The sequence below is a fragment of the Scyliorhinus torazame genome, chromosome 20, assembly GCF_047496885.1.
Source record: "Scyliorhinus torazame isolate Kashiwa2021f chromosome 20, sScyTor2.1, whole genome shotgun sequence".
NCBI classification, from domain to species: Eukaryota; Metazoa; Chordata; class Chondrichthyes; order Carcharhiniformes; family Scyliorhinidae; genus Scyliorhinus; species Scyliorhinus torazame.
Genome location: NC_092726.1, coordinates 42,011,814 through 42,030,694, shown reverse-complemented (window position 1 = coordinate 42,030,694; position 18,881 = coordinate 42,011,814). Strand labels below are relative to the sequence as shown.

The window sequence follows — 18,881 nt, the reverse complement described above, 5'->3', positions numbered from 1 at the left end:
CAAAGCATTGCTAGCTTTTCTGCTGGCGGGAGCTTCGTGCACGAATGTTGCGAGCCGATGGACTCGCGGACTTGCGGCAGCCAGGCTCCGTTTTCAGCTGATATGCCACACAGATTTCCTGCTGCTTTTTACAGGCCACTCACCTTCACACTCGGATGCCGACTTGCCTTCTCCTCACTTCAGTTACCACATCCCTTCATCCTGCACAACGGGGAAGTGTGGCGACAGACTGAACGGCATCCTGTTTGGATGTAGGTACACCTTCACGGCGTCTCTTTTCGTTCTCCTGACTCCATGACCAACACGCCAGGGTGGAGCTCAGGGAGACTAGACATTGCCCTCTGTTGGATTCCGCCAGTACTTGCTGCTTGCACGGATTGCCCTTTGTTCGGCAAAGGTGGAGATTACTTCGACTCCCTCCGTTGGGTGTCACTGGGACTTCACAGCGTCTCCATTTCATCTGGTGACGACAGGGGACGGCTTGCCAGACGATGTCTTCGTGTTGTGTTTTACTGGTTCTGCATGCACAGACTCCACCGTGCTCGGCCAAGCTGGATGTCTCTTGACCAACAGTGAGCGTAGACTAAAAGTTCCAAAGCACAGTCGAGCGCAGCAAGGTGCACCTGAATGTCGGTGGACGAGGAGGACAAGAGCCATTGCCGGAAAATATGGGCTATCGCTTCTCGGCCTTTTGGTTCAGATCAAGTGTAGTATTTGTTCTTATCAGTTTAATATCTGATATGTCCTCAATCTGGGGACCGAATATTAAATTGATTTTTACCACTCGGCGATGGTTCAGGGGCTTGCTCCTTCCGCTCCACGCATCAACCTGGTCTTGCAGTGCTTCCAGGAATGGTGCCCTCTCCCAGCTTTCGGGCGCAAAATGTATAAAAGCAGACAATGCCGCAAAACCTGGCTTCCCCTTTTCTCTCTTGTCCAGTTGTCTCATCCTGACCAATTTAAGGCCTTTCAGGCTCCAAAGCATTGCTAGCTTTTCTGCTGGCGGGAGCTTCGTGCACGAATGTTGTGAGCCGATGGACTCGCGGACTTGCGGCAGCCAGGCTCCGTTTTCAGCTGATATGCCACACAGATTTCCTGCTGCTCTTTACAGGCCACTCACCTTCACACTCGGATGCCGACTTGCCTTCTCCTCACTTCAGTTACCACATCCCTTCATCCTGCACAACGGGGAAGTGTGGCGACAGACTGAACGGCATTCTCTTTGGATGTAGGTATACCTTCACGGCGTCTCTTTTCGTTCTCCTGACTCCACGACCAACACGCTAGGGTGGAGCTCAGGGAGACTAGACATTGCCCCCTGTTGGATACCGCCAGTACTTGCTGCTTGCACGGATTGTCCTTTGTTCGGCAAAGGTGGAGATTTCTTCGACTCTCTCCGTTGGGTGTCACTGGCCTTCACAGCGTCTCCATTTCATCTGGTGACGACAGGTGACGGCTTGCCAGACGATGTCTTCCTGTTGTGTTTTACTGGTTCTGCATGCTCAGACTCCACCGTGCTCGGCCAAGCTGGATGTCTCTTGACCAACAGTGAGCGTAGACTAAAAGTTCCAAAGCACAGTCGAGCGCAGCAAGGTGCACCTGAATGTCGGTGGACGAGGAGGACAAGAGCCATTGCCGGAAAATATGGGCTATCGCTTCTCGGCCTTTTGGCTCAGATCAAGTGTAGTATCTGTTCTTATCAGTTTCATATCTGATATGTCCTCAATCTGGGGATCGAATATTAAATTGATTTTTAGGACTCGGAGATGGTTCAGGAGCTTGCTCCTTCCGCTCCACGCAACAACCCGGTCTTGCAGTGCTTCCAGGAATGGTGCCCTCTCCCCGCTTTGGGGCGCAAAATGTATAAAAGCAGAAAATGCCGCAAAACCTGGCTTCCCCTTTTCTCTCTTGTCCAGTTGTCTCATCCTGACCAATTTAAGGCCTTTCAGGCTCCAAAGCATTGCTAGTTTTTCTGCTGGCGGGAGCTTCGTGCACGAATGTTGCGAGCCGATGGACTCGCGGACTTGCGGCAGTCAGGCTCCGTTTTCAGCTGATATGCCACACAGATTTCCTGCTGCTTTTTACAGGCCACTCACCTTCACACTCGGATGCCGACTTGCCTTCTCCTCACTTCAGTTACCACATCCCTTCATCCTGCACAACGGGGAAGTGTGGCGACAGACTGAACGGCATTCTCTTTGGATGTAGGTATACCTTCACGGCGTCTCTTTTCGTTCTCCTGACTCCACGACCAACACGCTAGGGTGGAGCTCAGGGAGACTAGACATTGCCCCCTGTTGGATACCGCCAGTACTTGCTGCTTGCACGGATTGTCCTTTGTTCGGCAAAGGTGGAGATTTCTTCGACTCTCTCCGTTGGGTGTCACTGGCCTTCACAGCGTCTCCATTTCATCTGGTGACGACAGGTGACGGCTTGCCAGACGATGTCTTCCTGTTGTGTTTCACTTGTTCTGCATGCTCAGACTCCACCGTGCTCGGCCAAGCTGGATGTCTCTTGACCAACAGTGAGCGTAGACTAAAAGTTCCAAAGCACAGTCGAGCGCAGCAAGGTGCACCTGAATGTCGGTGGACGAGGAGGACAAGAGCCATTGCTAGAAAATATGGGCTATCGCTTCTCGGCCTTTTGGCTCAGATCAAGTGTAGTATCTGTTCTTATCAGTTTAATATCTGATATGTCATCAATCTGGGGACCGATTATTAAATTGATTTTTAGGACTCGGAGATGGTTCAGGGGCTTGCTCCTTCCGCTCCACGCATCAACCTGGTCTTGCAGTGCTTCCAGGAATGGTGCCCTCTCCCCGCTTTGGGGCGCAAAATGTATAAAAGCAGAAAATGCCGCAAAACCTGACTTCCCCTTTTCTCTCTTGTCCAGTTGTCTCATCCTGACCAATTTAAGGCCTTTCAGGCTCCAAAGCATTGCCAGTTTTTCTGCTGGCGGGAGCTTCGTGCACGAATGTTGCGAGCCGATGGACTCGCGGACTTGCGGCAGCCAGGCTCCGTTTTCAGCTGATATGCCACACAGATTTCCTGCTGCTTTTTACAGGCCACTCACCTTCACACTCGGATGCCGACTTGCCTTCTCCTCACTTCAGTTACCACATCCCTTCATCCTGCACAACGGGGAAGTGTGGCGACAGACTGAACGGCATTCTCTTTGGATGTAGGTATACCTTCACGGCGTCTCTTTTCGTTCTCCTGACTCCACGACCAACACGCTAGGGTGGAGCTCAGGGAGACTAGACATTGCCCTCTGATGGATTCCGCCAGTACTTGCTGTTTGCACGGATTGCCCTTTGTTCGGCAAAGGTGGAGATGACTTCGACTCCCTCCGTTGGGTATCACTGGGCCTTCAGAGCGTCTCCATTTCATCTGGTGACGACAGGGGACGGCTTGCCAGACGATGTCTTCCTGTTGTGTTTTACTGGTTCTGCATGCTCAGACTCCACCGTGCTCGGCCACCGTGCTCGGCCAAGCTGGATGTCTCTTGACCAACAGTGAGCGGAGACTAAAAGTTCCAAAGCACAGTCGAGCGCAGCAAGGTGCACCTGAATGTCGGTGGACGAGGAGGACAAGAGCCATTGCCGGAAAATATGGGCTATCGTTTCTCGGTCTTTTGGCTCGGATCAAGTGTAGTATCTGTTCTTATCAGTTTCATATCTGTTATGTCCTCAATCTGGGGACCGAATATTAAATTGATTTTTAGGACTCGGAGATGGTTCTGGGGCTTGCTCCTTCCGCTCCACGCATCCACCTGGTCTTGCAGTGCTTCCAGGAATGGTGCCCTCTCCCCGCTTTGGGGCGCAAAATGTATAAAAGCAGAAAATGCCGCAAAACCTGGCTTCCCCTTTTCTATCTTGTCCAGTTGTCTCATCCTGACCAATTTAAGGCCTTTCATGCTGCAAAGCATTGCTAGCTTTTCTGCTGGCGGGAGCTTCGTGCACGAATGTTGCGAGCCGATGGACTCGCGGACTTGCGGCAGCCAGGCTCCGTTTTCAGCTGATATGCCACACAGATTTCCTGCTGGTTTTTACAGGCCACTCACCTTCACACTCGGATGCCGACTTGCCTTCTCCTCACTTCAGTTACCACATCCTTTCATCCTGCACAACGGGGAAGTGTGGCGACAGACTGAACGGCATCCTGTTTGGATGTAGGTACACCTTCACGGCGTCTCTTTTCGTTCTCCTGACTCCACGACCAACACGCCAGGGTGGAGCTCAGGGAGACTAGACATTGCCCTCTGTTGGATTCCGCCAGTCGTTTCTGTTTGCACGGATTGCCCTTTGTTCGGCAAAGGTGGAGATGACTTCGACTCCCTCTGGTGGGTGTCACTGGGCCTTCACAGCGTCTCCATTTCATCTGGTGACGACAGGGGACGGCTTGCCAGATGATGTCTTCGTGTTGTGTTTTACTGGTTCTGCATGCACAGACTCCACCGTGCTCGGCCAAGCTGGAGGTTTCTTGACCAACAGTGAGCGTAGACTAAAAGTTCCAAAGCACAGTCGAGCGCAGCAAGGTGCACCTGAATGTCGGTGGAAGAGGAGGACAAGAGCCATTGCCAGAAAATATGGGCTATCGCTTCTCGGCGTTTTGGCTCAGATCAAGTGTAGTATCTGTTCTTATCAGTTTAATATCTGATATGTCCTCAATTTGGGGACCGAATATTAAATTGATTTTTAGGACTCGGAGATGGTTCAGGGGCTTGCTCCTTCCGCTCCACGCATCAACCTGGTCTTGCAGTGCTTCCAGGAATGGTGCCCTCTCCCCGCTTTGGGGCGCAATATGTATAAAAGCAGAAAATGCCGCAAAACCTGGCTTCCCCTTTTCTCTCTTGTCCAGTTGACTCATCCTGACCAATTTAAGGCCTTTCAGGCTCCAAAGCATTGCTAGCTTTTCTGCTGGCGGGAGCTTCGTGCACGAATGTTGCGAGCCGATGGACTCGCGGACTTGCGGCAGGCAGGCTCCGTTTTCAGCTGATATGCCACACAGATTTCCTGCTGCTCTTTACAGGCCACTCACCTTCACACTCGGATGCCGACTTGCCTTCTCCTCACTTCAGTTACCACATCCCTTCATCCTGCACAACGGGGAAGTGTGGCGACAGACTGAACGGCATTCTCTTTGGATGTAGATATACCTTCACGGCGTCTCTTTTCGTTCTCCTGACTCCACGACCAACACGCTAGGGTGGAGCTCAGGGAGACTAGACATTGCCCCCTGTTGGATACCGCCAGTACTTGCTGCTTGCACGGATTGTCCTTTGTTCGGCAAAGGTGGAGATTTCTTCGACTCTCTCCGTTGGGTGTCACTGGCCTTCACAGCGTCTCCATTTCATCTGGTGACGACAGGTGACGGCTTGCCAGACGATGTCTTCCTGTTGTGTTTTACTGGTTCTGCATGCTCAGACTCCACCGTGCTCGGCCAAGCTGGATGTCTCTTGACCAACAGTGAGCGTAGACTAAAAGTTCCAAAGCACAGTCGAGCGCAGCAAGGTGCACCTGAATGTCGGTGGACGAGGAGGACAAGAGCCATTGCCGGAAAATATGGGCTATCGCTTCTCGGCCTTTTGGCTCAGATCAAGTGTAGTATCTGTTCTTATCAGTTTAATATCTGATATGTCCTCAATCTGGGGACCGAATATTAAATTGATTTTTAGGACTCGGAGATGGATCAGGGGCTTGCTCCTTCCGCTCCACGCATCAACCTGGTCTTGCAGTGCTTCCAGGAATGGTGCCCTCTCCCCGCTTTGGGGCGTAAAATGTATAAAAGCAGAAAATGCCGCAAAACCTGGCTTCCCCTTTTCTCTCTTGTCCAGTTGTCTTATCCTGACCAATTTAAGGCCTTTCAGGCTCCAAAGCATTGCTAGTTTTTCTGCTGGCGGGAGCTTCGTGCACGAATGTTGCGAGCCGATGGACTCGCGGAGTTGTGGCAGCCAGGCTCCGTTTTCAGCTGATATGCCACACAGATTTCCTGCTGCTTTTTACAGGCCACTCACCTTCACACTCGGATGCCGACTTGCCTTCTCCTCACTTCAGTTACCACATCCCTTCATCCTGCACAACGGGGAAGTGTGGCGACAGACTGAACGGCATTCTCTTTGGATGTAGGTATACCTTCACGGCGTCTCTTTTCGTTCTCCTGACTCCACGACCAACACGCTAGGGTGGAGCTCAGGGAGACTAGACATTGCCCCCTGTTGGATACCGCCAGTACTTGCTGCTTGCACGGATTGTCCTTTGTTCGGCAAAGGTGGAGATTTCTTCGACTCTCTCCGTTGGGTGTCACTGGCCTTCACAGCGTCTCCATTTCATCTGGTGACGACAGGTGACGGCTTGCCAGACGATGTCTTCCTGTTGTGTTTCACTGGTTCTGCATGCTCAGACTCCACCGTGCTCGGCCAAGCTGGATGTCTCTTGACCAACAGTGAGCGTAGACTAAAAGTTCCAAAGCACAGTCGAGCGCAGAATGGTGCACCTAAATGTCGGTGGACGAGGAGGACAAGAGCCATTGCCGGAAAATATGGGCTATCGCTTCTCGGCCTTTTGGCTCAGATCAAGTGTAGTATCTGTTCTTATCAGTTTAATATCTGATATGTCCTCAATCTGCGGACCGAATATTCGTTGTGGATTGGAGAACTCGGAGGGATTGAAGTCGTCAAAGAGGAAACGTTTGGAGCTTGGCTGCTATTGGTGGATCTACATGCTGGCCTAAACGTCGGGTTTAGGCCTAACACCGATACAGTTTCACACCCAACGTACGAGCTATGGATGCAGCTGCATCCCGACCACCAGGCTGGGGAATGCGAAACACTGTCCGAGTCACAGTAAAGAAAACGGAGGGAGAGTCACCTTTGGACCGGAAACACTTCGTGAAGAGGGTGCTGCTCGAGTGTTGTGGGTTTAAAGCAACAGATATCTTCTGCTTGCAAAACTTCCCCAAGAATGGTTTCTTTGATGTCACCTTCAAGAGCGTCGCAGCGTGCATCAAATTCTTGAATGTCTTCAAGGAAAAAGGTAACCAGAGTCCCCTGTCGATCCTGACTGCGGAGCCTCTGTTTACGCTACCGGCAGAGCGAAATCGGGTTGTTACACTGCACACGTACAAACCCCACGTCCCTGTGTCTGATGTGCTCACGTTCCTCGCCAGGTACGCTGAGCTGAAAAGTGACAGCGTGCAAGTGAAAGACACCTTCGGCATCTGGACAAGTGAGCACCAGGTCAAGGTGACCCTAAGAACGGACAGCAACGGAGCCATCCTGCATCCCCCCTCCAATTTCGCTATTGGAGTAAATCGTGGCTACCTCTACTACGTGGGACAGCCACGAGTATGCCACATCTGTGGCAAAACGGGGCATGTTGCCGCAAACTGCAGTGTGACCTTCTGCAGGAACTGCAGGCAGGAGGGACACATGACTAAGGACTGCAAGGAGGACAAGTACTGCAACCTGTGTGTGGAGGCCGGCCATCTTTACAGGGCCTGCCCGAAACGCGGGGCGACATATGCACAGATCATCAGCAGCGGAGTCAAAAAGGCGACCAGAGAGGAGGTGCATACACCCTCCACCGAAAAAGACACCACGGTTCAGAATGAGGAAAAGCAACAGAAGGGCCCCCAACAAAAAGAGGAGGCCCCAGCACCTCCTGACAACCCAACCCCAGCCCCATCTGATGAGGAACACTCAATGGAAGAGGAAGAGGATGGGACAAAGAATAAAGAGCCCTGGGAAACCGTGAACAGGGATAAACGAAAGAGAAAACAAAAAAACAAACTGAAGAACCCCCTGAGGGGTAGTGGCAAAAAGCGACACCTCTCAGCCGGCGCACTTAGTGCCGACACCTCATCCGATGAGGGAAAACAGGACAAGAATCGACCTCAGATAAAGAGGCAAAGCACCAACGTGGAACGGGAGGCACAGACCCCCCAGACCACCGACCGGGAAGAAAACAAGGTCACAGACCAACCCCCGATAGCAACGAGCAGAAACAACCCAGGTGAAGACCGGCCTGCAACCCCAACACCTACTGACTGCCACGACGAACCCCAGGGCTACACCCCCCCCCCCCCCAATGCATCTGCATCAAAATCACGGGGCCAGTACGGACCAGAACAGTTTTCTCAGCCCTGCAACTGTGCTAAAGTTTGCGAGCACCACCGGCATGCTGGGGAACATTCAACAGCTGGAACAGCCAACTGTATAGACTCTGGACTCTTGAGACTGGTAAATCTATCTTTTTATAATGGGTTTAAAAATTGCATCCATAAATGTGCGAAGCATCAAAGATACTTCGCGGTGTGTAGCCACACTCAACTATTTGGCAAATGTAAAAGCTGACCTACTGTTCCTGCAGGAGTGCGGAATTCCGCACCTCAGCAACTACAGACGCTGGTCGAGCTGGTGGTCCCACGGGCCATCCATCTGGTCAGGAGGAAACGACTGCCGCTCCTCCGGCCTGGGTATTCTGCTGCGGGGAGGCAACTTCACCATCTCCGACGTTAAGGAGGTGGTGGGCGGGCGCCTCCTCGTAGCAGACGTGAAATACAAAAACACCCCTCTCAGACTTATTAATGTGTACGCCCCGGCCGTAAAAAGTGAGCGGCTGGCAGTTCTTCAGCAACTCCCAATGCTGTTGGCCACCTCCAAGCCGGTCATCCTGGGTGGTGACTTCAACTGCATCATCGATGCGGCTGGACGATCCAGCAAAGCCGACAGCAAACTAGACGCCACGTCCAGACTCCTGATGGAAACGGTAAAAGACGCCAAGCTGCTCGACGTCTGCAGCAACCCTGCAGACGGCGCGCAGCGTAGATACACATGGTCACGGCCAGACGGGTCCGTCCGCTCCAGGATAGACTTCTTTTTTGTGTCCCGAGCTTTCACGGTCAGGTCCACCGACGTAACGCCGGTGTTCTTCTCTGACCACTGCCTCCTACTGGCCGACTGCCACCTGCAGGAAGACCAGGGGGTAGGCAGGGGGACGTGGAAGCTAAATGTAAAACTGCTGACCCCTGAGAACATCGAGGAACTCAGGAGCGATTACAAAGTTTGGAGAACCGTGAAACCCCTCTTTGAGGCCCCACATCTCTGGTGGGAAGCAATCAAGGGGAATATCAAGAGGTTTTTCATCCTCAAGGGCGTTCAAAAGGTGAGAGAGAGACGAGGGGTCATGTCCAGGCTCCAGAAAAGTATGCAAAATTTGCTCCAGCTGCAGTCGATGGGGGTGGATGTCAAGGAGGATCTCCAAGAGGTGAAGAGCCAGCAAGCCTCGCTCTACACCTCGGAGGCCTCCAAGGTTATCTTCCGTTCCAGAGTCCGCTCTGTGGAGCAGGACGAAAAGTGCTCACGCTTCTTCTTCCAAAAGGTGCACAGAGAGACCTCTGTGATCAGCAGCCTGAAGGAAGAAGATGGCTCTGAAAAGTCATCGCAGTCTGACATCCTGAGGATCAGCCAATCCTTTTATGCCGGACTGTATGACCTGAAGCCAACAGATAGCACTGTTTCCCAGACCTTCCTGTCGACTATCACGGAGGTCAGAGGCGACAGCGAGCTGGAAAACCTGGACAAACCACTAACTCTGGACGAGCTGACAAAGGCCGCCAAGTCCTTCGAGACGAGTAAAACTCCCGGAAGCGACGGCTTACCGGTTGAGTTGTATTCGGCTCTGTGGGACTGGATGGGCCCAGACCTGCTGGAAGTGTACGAGAGTATGCTTCTGGAAGGCAGCATGTCAGAGTCCATGAGGAAAGGCATCATCACCCTCATCTACAAGCAGAAGGGGGAAAGGGAAGAAATTCGAAATTGGCGACCCATTTCACTGTTGAATGTGGACTACAAAATTCTAGCAAAGGTCATCGCCAATCGGGTCAGGTCTGCTCTGGAGTCGGTGATCCACCCTGACCAGACCTGTGCTGTACCCGGCAGGAAGATCTCTGATAGCCTCGCGCTACTCAGGGATACGATCGCCTACGTGCAGGACAGAGGGGTGGACACTTGCCTCATCAGCCTTGACCAGGAGAAGGCTTTTGACAGAATATCGCACACCTACATGATGGATGTGCTCTCCAAAATGGGGTTTGGGGAGGGAATTCGCAATTGAATCAAACTGCTCTGCACAAACATCTATAGCGCAGTCTCAATCAATGGGTGGGAATCAGAAAAGTTCCAGATCAGATCTGGAGTCAGGCAGGGCTGCCCTCTCTCCTCTGCCCTTTTTGTGTGCTGCATAGAACCTTTTGCCGAGTCCATCAGGAGGGATCCGGGTATAAGAGGAGTGACGATCCCAGGCAGTGGAGGCATGCAAGTCAAGGCCTCCCTGTTACATGGACGATGTTGCCGTCTTCTGCTCGGATCCTGCGTCTGTACGCAGGCTCTTGACCACCTGCGACCAGTTTGAACTGGCCTCTGGAGCCAAGGTAAACCGGGGCAAGAGCGAGGCCATGTTCTTTGGGAACTGGGCCGACCGGTCCTTTGTCCCCTTCACTGTCAGGTCAGATTACCTGAAGGTGCTGGGGATATGGTTCGGAGCTGCTGGGGCGTGCACCAAAAACTGGGAGGAGCGCATAGGAAAGGTAAGACAGAAACTGGGCTGGTGGGAGCAACGCTCCCTCTCCATTGCGGGCAAAACCCTGGTCATCAGGTGTGAGGTACTCTCGGTGCTACTGTACGTGGCGCAGGTCTGGCCCATAACCCGACCCTACGCCACAGCAGTCACCCAGGCCATCTTCAAATTTATCTGGCGATCCAAAATGGACCGTGTCCAAAGGGACACCATGTACAAACCTCTGGAGAAGGGAGGGCGGAACGTACCCAACGCCTCCCTCATCCTGTTGGCCACCTTTGTGTCCAGCTGCATCAAGCTGAGCGTGGACCCCCAGTACGCAAACACCAAGTGTCACTACATACTGAGGTTCTACCTGTCCCCGGTGTTGCGAAGGATGGGCCTGGCCTCATTGCCGCGGAACGCTCCAAGTAGTTGGACCGTACCGTACCACCTGTCCTTGTGGAAAAGTTTTTGAAGGAAAACACCTTTGACCACAAGGCAATGAAGCAGTGGTCAGCACGTAATGTCCTCGAGGCCCTCAGGGAAAAAGAGACCGTGGAGGACGTTGGATGGTTCCCTGAGCAGACTGCCAGAGTCATCTGGCAGAACGCCTCATCACCAGAACTTTCAAACAAGCACCAAGACCTAGCTTGGCTGGTGGTGAGAAGGGCCCTCCCTGTCAGATTCTTCATGCACACCCGAAGGCTCTGTGCCAATGCACGCTGCCCTCGGAGTGGCTGTGGGGGAAATGAGACGGTCACACACCTCCTTGTGGAATGTGCCTTTGCAAAGAAGATCTGGAGAGAGATGCAGTGGTATTTGTCAAGGTTTATCCCAAACAGATCTGTGACACAGGACTCTGTGCTCTACGGACTGTTTCCAGGGACACACACCGAGACAAATATCAACTGCTGCTGGAAGGTCATCAACTCGGTAAAAGACGCTCTTTGGTCTGCCCGAAACTTGCTGATCTTCCAGTGCAAAGAATTGTCCTCGACCGAGTGTTGCAGACTGGCACATTCCAAGGTCCAGGACTACGTGCTGACGCACTCAAGCTTGGGGCAGCTGCCGCCAAGGCGCAATGGGGAAAGACCACTGTGTAAAGTCTTTCCAGCAAATGTACACCGAGGGGCCGGTAACAGTGTAAAGCCCCTCGGTCGGGGCAACCAACACTCCAATGTATAAAACCAACATGCCACATGGAAGTGTGGCGACAGACTGAACGGCATCCTGTTTGGATGTAGGTATACCTTCACGGCGTCTCTTTTAGTTCTCCTGACTCCACGACCAACACGCCAGGGTGGAGCTCAGGGAGACTAGACATTGCCCCCTGTTGGATTCCGCCAGTAGTTGCTGTTTGCACGGATTGCCCTTTGTTCGGCAAAGGTGGAGATTTCTTCCACTCCCTCCGTTGGGTGTCACTGGCCTTCACAGCGTCTCCATTTCATCTGGTGACGACAGGGGACGGCTTGCCAGACGATGTCTTCGTGTTGTGTTTTACTGGTTCTGCATGCACAGACTCCACCGTGCTCGGCCAAGCTGGAGGTTTCTTGACCAACAGTGAGCGTAGACTAAAAGTTCCAAAGCAAAGTCGAGTGCAGCAAGGTGCACCTGAATGTCGGTGGATGAGGAGGACAAGAGCCATTGCCGGAAAATATGGGCTATCGCTTCTCGGCCTTTTGGCTAAGATCAAGTGTAGTCTCATTTGATCGAGGGAAGCTGAAGATTTCGATGACGATCGTGGATTGGAGAACTCGGAGGGATTGAAGTCGTCAAAGAAGAAACGTTTGGAGCTTGGCTGCTATTGGTGGATCTACATGCTGGCCTAAACCTCGGGTTTAGGCCTAACGCCGATACAGTTTCACACCCAACGTACGAGCTATGGATGCAACTGCATCCCGACCACCAGGCTGGGGCGTGCGAAACACTGTCCGAGTCACAGTGAAGAAAACGGATGGAGAGTCACCTTTGGACCGGAAACACTTCGTGAAGAAGGTGCTGCTCGAGTGCTGTGGGTTTAAAGCAACAGAGATCTTCTGCTTGCAAAACTTCCCCAAGAATGGTTTCTTTGATATCACCTTCAAGAGCGTCGCAGCGTGCATCAAATTCTTGAACGTCTTCAAGGAAAAAGGTAACCAGAGTCCCTTGTCGATCCTGACTGCGGAGCCTCTGTTTACGCTACCGGCACAGCGAAATCGGGTTGTTACACTGCACACGTACAACCCCCACGTCCCTGTGTCTGATGTGCTCACGTTCCTCGCCAGGTACGCTGAGCTGAAAAGTGACAGCGTGCAAGTGAAAGACACCTTCGGCATCTGGACAAGTGAGCACCAGGTCAAGGTGACCCTAAGAACGGACAGCAACGGAGCCATCCTGCATCCCCCCTCCAATTTGGCTATTGGAGTAAATCGTGGCTACCTCTACTACGTGGGACAGCCACGAGTATGCCACACCTGTGGCAAAACGGGGCATGTTGCCGCAAACTGCAGTGTGACCTTCTGCAAGAACTGCAGGCAGGAGGCACACATGACTAAGGACTGCAAGGAAGACAAGTGCTGCAACCTGTGTGGGGAGGCCGGCCATCTTTACAGGGCCTGCCCGAAACGCGGGGCGACATATGCACAGATCATCAGCAGCGGAGTCAAAAAGGCGACCAGAGAGGAGGTGCATACACCCTCCACCGAAAAAGACACCACGGTTCAGAATGAGGAAAAGCAACAGAAGGGCCCCCAACAAAAAGAGGAGGCCCCAGCACCTCCTGACAACCCAACCCCAGCCCCATCTGATGAGGAACACTCAATGGAAGAGGAAGAGGATGGGACAAAGAATAAAGAGCCCTGGGAAACCGTGAACAGGGACAAACGAAAGAGAAAACAAAAAAACAAACTGAAGAACCCCCTGAGGGGTAGTGGCAAAAAGCGACACCTCTCAGCCGGCGCACTCAGTGCCGACACCTCATCCGATGAGGGAAAACAGGACAAGAATCGGCCTCAGATAAAGAGGCAAAGCACCAACGTGGAACGGAAGGCACAGACCCCCCCAGACCACCGACCGGGAAGGAAACAAGGTCACAGACCAACCCCCGATAGCAACGAGCGGCAACAACCCAGGTGAAGACCGGCCTGCAACCCCAACACCTACTGGCTGCCACGACGAACCCCAGGGCTACACCCCCCCCCTCCCAATGCATCTGCATCAAAATCACGGGGCCAGTACGGACAAGAAAAGTTTTCTCAGCCCTGCAACTGTGCTAAAGTTTGCGAGCACCACCGGCTTCCTGGGGAACATTCAACAGCTGGAACAGCCAACTGTATAGACTCTGGACTATTGAGACTGGTAAATCTATCTTTTTATAATGGGTTTAAAAAATGCATCCATAAATGTGCGAAGCATCAAAGATACTTCGCGGTGTGTAGCCACACTCAACTATTTGGCAAATGTAAAAGCTGACCTACTGTTCCTGCAGGAGTGCTGAATTCCGCACCTCAGCAACTACAGGCGCTGGTCGAGCTGGTGGTCCCACGGGCCATCCATCTGGTCAGGAGGAAACGACTGCCGCTCCTCCGGCCTGGGTATTCTGCTGCGGGGAGGCAACTTCACCATCTCCGACGTTAAGGAGGTGGTGGGCGGGCGCCTCCTCGTAGCAGACGTGAAATACAAAAACAGCCCTCTCAGACTTATTAATGTGTACGTCCCGGCCGTAAAAAGTGAGCGGCTGGCAGTCCTTCAGCAACTCCCACTGCTGTTGGCCACCTCCAAGCCGGTCATCCTGGGTGGTGACTTCAACTGCATCATCGATGCGGCTGGACGATCCAGCAAAGCCGACAGCAAACTAGACGCTACGTCCAGACTCCTGATGGAAACGGTAAAAGACGCCAAGCTGCTCGACGTCTGCAGCAACCCTGCAGACGGCGCGCAGCGTAGATACACATGGTCACGGCCAGACGGGTCCGTCCGCTCCAGGATAGACTTCTTTTTTGTGTCCCGAGCTTTCTCGGTCAGGTCCACCGACGTAACGCCGGTGTTCTTCTCTGACCACTGCCTCCTACAGGCCGACTGCCACCTGCAGGAAGACCAGGGGGTAGGCAGGGGGACGTGGAAGCTAAATGTGAAACTGCTGACCCCTGAGAACATCGAGGAACTCAGGAGGGATTACAAGGGTTGGAGAACCGTGAAACCCCTCTTTGAGGCCCCACATCTCTGGTGGGAAGCAATCAAGGGGAATATCAAGAGGTTTTTCATCCTCAAGGGCGTTCAAAAGGTGAGAGAGATACGAGGGGTCATGTCCAGGCTCCAGAAAAGTATGCAAAATTTGCTCCAGCTGCAGTCGATGGGGGTGGATGTCAAGGAGGATCTCCAAGAGGTGAAGAGCCAGCAAGCCTCGCGCTACACCTCGGAGGCCTCCAAGGTTATCTTCCGTTCCAGAGTCCGCTCCGTGGAGCAGGACGAAAAGTGCTCACGCTTCTTCTTCCAAAAGGTGCACAGAGAGACCTCTGTGATCAGCAGCCTGAAGGAAGAAGATGGCTCTGAAATGTCATCGCAGTCTGACATCCTGAGGATCAGCCAATCCTTTTATGCCGGACTGTATGACCTGAAGCCAACAGATAGCACTGTTTCCCAGACCTTCCTGTCGACTATCACGGAGGTCATAGGCGACAGCGAGCTGGAAAACCTGGACAAACCACTAACTCTGGACGAGCTGACAAAGGCCGCCAAGTCCTTCGAGACGAGTAAAACTCCCGGAAGCGACGGCTTACCGGTTGAGTTGTATTCGGCTCTGTGGGACTGGATGGGCCCAGACCTGCTGGAAGTGTACGAGAGTATGCTTCTGGAAGGCAGCATGTCAGAATCCATGAGGAAAGGCATCATCACCCTCATCTACAAGCAGCAGGGGGAAAGGGAAGAAATTCGAAATTGGCGACCCATTTCACTGTTGAATGTGGACTACAAAATTCTAGCAAAGGTCATCGCCAATCGGGTCAGGTCTGCTCTGGAGTCGGTGATCCACCCTGACCAGACCTGTGCTGTACCCGGCAGGAAGATCTCTGATAGCCTCGCGCTACTCAGGGATACGATCGCCTACGTGCAGGACAGGGGGGTGGACACTTGCCTCATCAGCCTTGACCAGGAAGAGGCTTTTGACAGAATATCGCACACCTACATGATGGATGTGCTCTCCAAAATGGGGTTTGGGGAGGGAATTCGCAATTGGATCAAACTGCTCTACACAAAAATCTATAGCGCAGTCTCAATCAATGGATGGGAATCAGAAAAGTTCCAGATCAGATCTGGAGTCAGGCAGGGCTGCCCTCTCTCCTCTGCCCTTTTTGTGTGCTGCATAGAACCCTTTGCCGAGTCCATCAGGAGGGATCCGGGCATAAGAGGAATGACGATCCCAGGCAGTAGAGGCATGCAAGTCAAGGCCTCCCTGTACATGGACGACGTTGCCGTCTTCTGCTCGGATCCTGCGTCTGTACGCAGGCTCTTGACCACCTGCGACCAGTTTGAACTGGCCTCTGGAGCCAAGGTAAACCGGGGCAAGAGCGAGGCCATGTTCTTTGGGAACTGGTCCGACCGGTCCTTTGTCCCCTTCACTGTCAGGCCAGATTACCTGAAGGTGCTGGGGATATGGTTCGGAGCTGCTGGGGCGTGCACCAAAAACTGGGAGGAGCGCATAGGAAAGGTAAGACAGAAACTGGGCTGGTGGGAGCAACGCTCCCTCTCCATTGCGGGCAAAACCCTGGTCATCAGGTGTGAGGTACTCTCGGTGCTACTGTACGTGGCGCAGGTCTGGCCCATAACCCGACCCTACGCCACAGCAGTCACCCGGGCCATCTTCAAATTTATCTGGCGATCCAAGATGGACCGTGTCCGAAGGGACACCATGTACAAACCTCTGGAGAAGGGAGGGCGGAACGTACCCAACGCCTCCCTCATCCTGTTGGCCACCTTTGTGTCCAGCTGCATCAAGCTGAGCGTGGACCCCAAGTATGCAAACACCAAGTGTCACTACATACTGAGGTTCTACCTGTCCCCGGTGTTGCGAAGGATGGGCCTGGCCTCATTGCCGCGGAACGCTCCAAGTAGTTGGACCGTACCGTACCACCTGTCCTTTGTGGAAAAGTTTTTGAAGGAAAACACCTTTGACCACGAGGCAATGAAGCAGTGGTCAGCACGTAATGTCCTCGAGGCCCTCAGGGAAAAAGAGACCGTGGAGGACGTTGGATGGTTCCCTGAGCAGACTGCCAGAGTCATCTGGCAGAACGCCTCATCACCAGAACTTTCAAACAAGCACCAAGACCTAGCTTGGCTGGTGGTGAGAAGGGCCCTCCCTGTCAGATTCTTCATGCACACCCGAAGGCTCTGCACCAATGCACGCTGCCCTCGGAGTGGCTGTGGGGGAAATGAGACGGTCACACACCTCCTTGTGGAATGTGCCTTTGCAAAGAAGGTCTGGCGAGAGATGCAGTGGTATTTGTCAAGGTTTATCCCGAGCAGCTCTGTGACACAGGACTCTGTGCTCTACGGACTGTTTCCAGGGACACACACCGAGACAAATATCAACTGCTGCTGGAAGGTCATCAACTCGGTGAAAGACGCTCTTTGGTCTGCCCGAAACTTGCTGATCTTCCAGTGCAAAGAATTGTCCTCGACCGAGTGTTGCAGACTGGCACATTCCAAGGTCCAGGACTATGTGCTGAGGGACGCACTCAAGCTTGGGGCAGCTGCCGCCAAGGCGCAATGGGGAAAGACCACTGTGTAAAGTCTTTCCAGCAAATGTACACCGAGGGCCGGGTAACAGTGTAAACTCCCCGCGGTCTGGGCCACCAGCTCTCCAATGTATAAAAGAAACATGACGATGTTAATATTTAAGAAGGAATTGTAATGTAAAGAGTGATATGTGTATAATAAGTTCAAAATTGAATGGAAGAAAGTCAAGGCAACATGTAACCCTGCCGGAAATGTAGTCAAGACAATTCGAAATGCTCTGTAATGCTCATGATAAATGTTATTAATAAAGTATATTTTTTTGAATAACATTTTTTTTAAAAAATCTGTTCTTATCAGTATAATATCTGATGTGTCCTCTATCTGGGGACCGAATATTAAATTGATTTTTAAGACTCGGAGATCGTGCAGGGGCTTGCTCCTTCCGCTCCACGCATCGACCGGGTCTTGCCATGCTTCAAGGAATGGTGCCTTCACCCCGCTTTGGGGAGCAAAGGTGCGAAGGCAGAAAATGGCGCAAAACCTGCCTTCCCCTTTTCTGTCTTGTCTAGTTATCTCATCCTGACCAATTTAAGGCCTTTCAGGCTCCAAAGCATTGCTAGCTTTTCTGCTGGCAGGAGCTTCGTGCACGAATGTTGCGAGCCGATGGACTCGCGGACTTTCGGCAGCCAGGCTCCGTTTTCAGCTGATATGCGCACAGATTTCCTGCTGCTTTTTACAGGCCACTCACCCTCACCCTCGGATGCCGACTTACCTTCTCCTCACTTCAGTTACCACATCCCTTCATCCTGCACAACAGAGAAGTGTGGCGACAGACTGAACGGCATCCTGTTTGGATGTAGGTACACCTTCACGGTGTCTCTTTTCGTTCTCCTGACTCCACGACCAACACGCCTGGGTGGAGCTCAGGGGGACTAGACATTGCCCCCTGTTGGGTTCCGCCAGTACTTGCTGCTTGCACGGATTGCCCTTTGTTCGGCAAAGGTGGAGGTTTCTTCGACTCCCTGCGTTGGGTGTCACTGGGCCTTCACACCGTCTCCTTTCCTTCTGGTTACGATAGTGGAAGGCGTGCTAGACGATTTCTCCCTGTTGTGTTTTTCTGGTTTTGCATGCACAGACTCCACAGTGCTCGGCCAAGCCGGAGATCTCTTTACCAACCATGACCGTAGACTAAACGTTCCAAAGCACAGTCGAGCGCAGCAAGGTGCACCTGAATGTTAGTGGGCGAGGAGGACAAGAGCCATAGCCGGGAAATATGCGCTATCGCTTCTCGGCCTTTTGGCTATGATCAACAGTATATTGAATCAAGAGAAGCTGAGGGTTGTGATGTGGATTGGAGAACACAGAGGGATTTAAGTGGTCAAAGAGGAAACGTTTGGAGGTCGGCTGCTATTGTTGGATCTACATGCTGGGCTAAGCCTCTGGTTTAGGCCTAATGCCGATACAGTTTAGACTCAACGTATGAGCTATGGCTGCAACTGCATCCCGACCACCAGGCTGCGGAGTGCGAAACACTGTCCGAATCACAGCAAAGAAGGCGGAAGGGGAGTCACCTGTAGACCGAAACTTCTTCGTGAAGCGGGTGCTGCTCGAG

At 52.7% G+C, this 18,881-nt stretch overlaps 6 non-coding genes and 2 pseudogenes across 6 annotated transcripts; all 8 read left to right on the top strand.

Annotated features, from left to right (window-relative positions):
• The first annotated feature begins 675 nt into the window (after window positions 1-675).
• LOC140397728 (U2 spliceosomal RNA) lies at window positions 676-866 on the top strand. The gene has a single exon (XR_011937157.1). It is a non-coding gene; the product is annotated as a U2 spliceosomal RNA (small nuclear RNA).
• Window positions 867-1,651: 785 nt separating this feature from the next.
• LOC140397724 (U2 spliceosomal RNA) lies at window positions 1,652-1,842 on the top strand. Its single transcript, XR_011937153.1, has one exon. It is a non-coding gene; the product is annotated as a U2 spliceosomal RNA (small nuclear RNA).
• Window positions 1,843-2,627: 785 nt separating this feature from the next.
• On the top strand, window positions 2,628-2,818 carry LOC140397505 (U2 spliceosomal RNA). The gene has a single exon (XR_011936940.1). It is a non-coding gene; the product is annotated as a U2 spliceosomal RNA (small nuclear RNA).
• Window positions 2,819-3,617: 799 nt separating this feature from the next.
• Window positions 3,618-3,808, top strand: LOC140397804 (U2 spliceosomal RNA). Its single transcript, XR_011937231.1, has one exon. It is a non-coding gene; the product is annotated as a U2 spliceosomal RNA (small nuclear RNA).
• Window positions 3,809-4,594: 786 nt separating this feature from the next.
• Window positions 4,595-4,785, top strand: LOC140397483 (U2 spliceosomal RNA). The gene has a single exon (XR_011936919.1). It is a non-coding gene; the product is annotated as a U2 spliceosomal RNA (small nuclear RNA).
• A 785-nt stretch (window positions 4,786-5,570) lies between these two features.
• Window positions 5,571-5,761, top strand: LOC140397717 (U2 spliceosomal RNA). The gene has a single exon (XR_011937147.1). It is a non-coding gene; the product is annotated as a U2 spliceosomal RNA (small nuclear RNA).
• A 785-nt stretch (window positions 5,762-6,546) lies between these two features.
• LOC140397350 (U2 spliceosomal RNA) lies at window positions 6,547-6,642 on the top strand (annotated as a pseudogene).
• Window positions 6,643-17,592: 10,950 nt separating this feature from the next.
• On the top strand, window positions 17,593-17,765 carry LOC140397392 (U2 spliceosomal RNA; annotated as a pseudogene).
• Window positions 17,766-18,881: the final 1,116 nt, after the last annotated feature.